Genomic DNA, 5161 nt, shown 5'->3' with positions numbered 1-5161 from the left:
TCTCAAGTGCACTTAAAATGGCCTTTCTAGGACTAGCATTTTTAAGATTTCATTTGCCTAATATTTAAGCCATTTCCTGTCCTGGAAAGAATTACTACACTAAATTAGAATGCAATTTTCTTTGTCCTTTGATTTCCCCCAACACACATATATCTGAATGATTTCTAATATTATACTTGATCAAGAATCTGGAACCTGAGGTGGGGGGATGGCTCGGTGGTTAAAGTGCTTGCCATGATGTCAAGAGGACTGGATTTCAGAGCTCCAGATTCTGCAGAAATGCCAGATAGGGCGTGGCACTTTGCCTTAATTCTAGCTTTGGAAAAGGGATATGGGATCCCTGGAGCAAGCCGGGGGGGGGGTCTGGGTTTGAGAGACTCTGCCTGGAAGAACAATGGAGGAATTGAGGAAGATTCCCATATCAACCTTGGACCTCCACATGCATGTGTAGAGATACCCATGTGAAACTGCACATATGTGTGTACATATGTGAACTTGTATATTTGTGTGCGCGCACACACACACACACACACACACACACACACACACACACACATACACAGAGAGAGAGAGAGAGAGAGAGATACTCATGAAAAAGAAAAAAAAAAGAACCTGAAATATTTCAGATTATACCAGACCTAGAAAGGAGATAATGAAAAAAAAAAAAAAACTCAAGAAATTGGAATGTTCAGGGATGGCTCCAAGGAGGGCGCCTGGGAACAGGCACGGGAGCGAGTCCTTCCCTGCATATCTTTTTGTGCCTTGTGCCTTTTGTTTCCCTCTCAGTTCCTGGAGAACAGGAGCCCAGTGATGGGACTGGATCCCTGCTGAACCATCCCCACTCTCCAGCCTGGGGTTGGTCTGGAGATGGATGGATTTGGTGGATGAACACTGCTTCTGGCTACTTGGCTGCAGTCATTTTGCAGGGCTACCATGCTGCACAGGGACTCTACTGAGGCGCTCTAGCAAGAGGCTGCTTCTCCACAGCTCCTGGACAAGCAGAGTCAGCAAAGGAGAGTACACCCAGCCTTAAATTCTCTGCCCCACTATTTCCCCTCGAAGGCATAGTGCCCTTTTTTGCTGTCTTCTGAAGATGTGTCATGAAGACATAAGTATAAAAGAAAAAGCTACAGGAGCTAGAGACGAATGGGGAGAAAGAGAAGGGCTCCTTTCCCTGGCCTCACCCTGCAGTGCAGGCCTCCATTGGCAGAGCCAGGTTGCTGCATCTCAGGCCAACTTCTGTGCCCACTCCCCCCACCCCCTGTGCTGCCTCCCCATCAGTTTTCCTAATTACCTCGTGTCCTTATCCAGTCTCCTCCTCCTGTCTCCTTTCCTGACTATAGCCTTGGATGGCACTGGCCATCCGGCCATCACATTTCTGTCCTTGTCTTCCTTTGTCCTACTCTGATTGCTTTGATGCCTCCTACTACTGCACTGGCATGTGGCCAAGAAACAGGCCATCACCGAGGACCATTTCCCAGTCTGGAGCTGTCACTGGTCCACAGCCGAGACCGTTCAAGGAGGGTAATTCCAGCCAATCACCTGCACTGTAAGTTAAAGATGTCAGCTTCCCTCTGTGAATTAGTTCTTACTAGGAACCTAGAGATCAAAGTTTAGACACCCCAAGTTACTTCTATGTCTTGTGAGTGACCTTATGAACATGCCAGCATCCATAGTCTGGAGTGCCCTGGCAGTCATGGGCTCACTGGTCCCAGTCCCTGCCACTGCAGCGAGTGGACTGTCAACTGCACACAAGCCTGGGAGGGCCGAGGCTGTGCCCCAGGAGGCTGTGGGAAGTGAGGGCAGGAGGACAAAAGCTGTGACAATCAGACAAGCAGCAGCAGACGGAGATGAGCGAGTGCCAGCGCAGACGCGGACCACACTGAGATGGAAAGATAGAGAAGAACAAGGGAAAAACAGCTTCAGGGAAAGACAAAGCAGAGAGCACAAACCCAATAAAAGTGAAACAAACACTAAAGCCAGACAGGCCTGGGGAGAAGCCATCCAGAGAGGCTGTTAGCATCAGTGGAGTCGGGTCAGCGAGGAGGGCGGCAGGCTTTGGAGTGGCGCTGGAGGCAAGAGCACTGGAGCAACATAAATCTCTTGGGAAGGGTCACTCACCTTCCAAGCTGTTGTGCTTATTGGCTACAGCAAGTGGAATCTATTTAAAACAGACCAGGCACTTTGCCTCATTCCGTTTCCCTGCCCAGAAAAGGCTGGAGCCAAAGGCTGAGGGAATCAGTCCAGCAGCCATCACAGGCTGAGTGGGAAGAGCCCACCCTATCTCCAATGACCCCTCCTTTCATCTCACTGCCACCCCTAAGCCACCACGCCACTCAACTGTTAGCATATTGAACACAGCCTCCAAGTCTCCAAAACTTCCTTAAAGCTTGTCAGAAGGCAGACGCTGCTCAAATGTGAGGGTTGTTGTAAGGACACCCTCACAAGAGCTGTCTGACAGTGGACATGTTTTAGAGGACTGGGGGACTGGGGTAGTCACTCAGAGGAGAGGAATTCAGGGAAGTGGGAAGACACCAGCGGTGCCACTGCCTCCCCTGGACTGCGTGTGAGTCTTTGGAAATGTGGGCTTGGAGCTGACCCCTAAGCACCTGCCACAGAGGGAGTGCAAAGGTTTGGAGGCAGAGAAGGCCACAGAAAGCCATAGCTGCTTCCTTTCCTCCTGAGGAAAGTGGGCTAAGAGACCCCCCTTCCATGAGTAGTGGCAATACTGCTCAATAAGGCTCTATGAGAGTTATGTGTGTAAACCTTATTGTATGAATCAGTTTCTTAGCCAGAGAAATTGACTTTTCAAAATAAGTTTGAGGTCAACCTTATGTTCAAAGAGAAGGATGGCTTGAGAAAGTAAAGTTATCCCCACTTGTGTTTATAATTTTTTTCTATGATTCTGGAGACAGGGTTTCTCTGTGTATCCCAGGCTGTTCTGAAACTCACTCTGTAGACCAGTCCGCCTGCCTCTGCCTTACAGGTGCTAGGATTAAAAGTATAGACAATCTAGTGTGTCTGTAAACCTTGAATCAGAATGTCTAGTTTTGAAGGCAAGGAGAGGATCTGTGGAGAGATTCACCCGTACCTTACTTTTAGGTGCGGGGCTAAGCGTCACTTAGCAGGAATACAACTCCTAAATGGATGCTGCAGGGGCTACTACTGAAGAGTTTGGAAAATTCAGTGGAAAATTTCAAACATATACAGAGTAGGAGGAGCTGGAGAGATGGCTCAGTGGTTAAGAGCATTGGCTGCTCTTCCAGAGGACGTGGGTTCCATTCCCAGCACCCGCATGGTGGCTCACAAGCTTCTGTTACTCCAGTTCAAAGGGGCCTGAAGCCCTCGTCTGCCCTCCGCAGGCACCAGGCATACACATGTGCAGGAAAACACCCATATGCATTATAAAAAGAATTCTCGTCTATGTGCACATAGCACATATTTGTAGTTAACTAACTTCTAAAATCAAACTTCACGGAATGTACTGTAGTCCCCAAGTGTGGAGAAATGCTTAAATCCCAACTACTGAATCCTCAGCAATTCTGACTCGGATTTACTGTTTGAGTTTCCTCAGCTTGCTGAATACATGACCTTCGAGTCCCTAAGAAAAGAAAAAGGTACTCCAGCCTTCCTGTCCCCTTTTAAAAGCCACACTAGGGATTGAACCCAGGGCCTCCAGCATGCTAGGCAAGGTCTCTGTCCCTGAGCTATGTTGCCAGTCTTTATTAATTTTTTTAGATTAAGAGAGGGTCTTAGTATGTGGCCATGGCTGGCTTGGAACTTGCTTAGTAGACTGTGGGATGGTCCTGATTTGCGTGGACTGTACTGCCTGATCGTCACAAATGCTGGGATTATAGACGTGCACCAGGTCATGTTTAAATTCTAGCCCAGGACAGTTAGTTATTTAGGCATACATACCTGTCAAAATTCGTCAAGCTATATCCTTCAAATGTATGCATTCTTCAAACATATATGAGGCAACCACACTGCACTTCAATAGGATATGAACAATAAACCCCAGTTCTGTGTACAAATGGGCTGAAACATCACCAGTGTGAGGTGTGCTGGGCAGTTCAGAGAAAGCTGCTGTTTTGAGAGAACAATGCTTTCTGGGCTTTTGCAAGACTTGTTCTTTGGAACCTGCCACCACAGCATGTGCTTTTGGTTAAGCATTCCACAGCTGACATGCAACTCTGTGTTAGATGCCGAGGGGATGAGGCAAAATCTTGGCCAAGGTCAAGCTTGGCTGATGGCTGGAGAGGGGGCGGCAGTTAAGTGCTCTGCATTTGTGTAACGTTTTAAAAAGAAAAGCTAACCCCAAGTCATCATCTGCTCATTTTCTGAGCCAACTTTGGTCCTGCTCACTTTATCTGAGAACTTGGAGGAAGCCATACATGCTACGGTGTGGGCTCACAGACCTCCAGGGCCAAACACTGCTGTCTTGGTTTGAGAGCCAGAGCCAGACCGAGGCTTTCAGTAGGTCTATGGGATACAGCAGAAGGTGCCAGCATTTTAGATGCAATGAGACTCTCTATAAGCAAGGGCAGAATAATGCGCTCAATGCTTTTTGGTAGAAACTCGAGGCTTCAATCTTTTTCTAGGTGATTGTGAAAAAGTTTCAAGTTGAGCATATTGGTACAAGTCTGTGTTTTGCAAATTAAAGCCAGCATACTCTTTGGGACTGGAATGAAGCACGGGATGGATTAGGAAATGCATTTTCTACAAAATTGGAAGGAATGACATTCACAGAGGAGTCTTTACACAGTTAATAATGCAAACATTACCTTTATCCATGTCTGTCCAGCTGGTGCCTAAGTAAGCACAAAGGTGAGCAGGACGAAGTCACTGGCATAGACAGAGACTCTTCCCAGGCTCCCTGTGAGCTATTCACATCTAGGGCTCATGGATGCCTCATGGGTTCTCAACAGTCAAACAACATTTAAAAAAAAATCAGAGACTATTTTACTTATTTGGTTTAATGTCCTCCTTTTAAAGTACTCAATTTGGTGGGTGGTGGCACATGCCTTTAATCCCTGCACTTGGGAGGCAGAGGTAGGTGGATCTGTGAGTTTGAGGCCAGCCTGGTCTAAGTTCTAAGACAGTCAGGGCTATACAAAGGAAATCTCTCTCAAAACAAACAAACAAACAAACAAACCATCTT

Source organism: Rattus norvegicus, chromosome 6 (genome assembly GCF_036323735.1).
Source record: "Rattus norvegicus strain BN/NHsdMcwi chromosome 6, GRCr8, whole genome shotgun sequence".
Taxonomy (NCBI): Eukaryota; Metazoa; Chordata; class Mammalia; order Rodentia; family Muridae; genus Rattus; species Rattus norvegicus.
The sequence above is the reverse complement of the archived record's forward strand: the minus strand, read 5'-3'. Positions refer to the sequence as shown.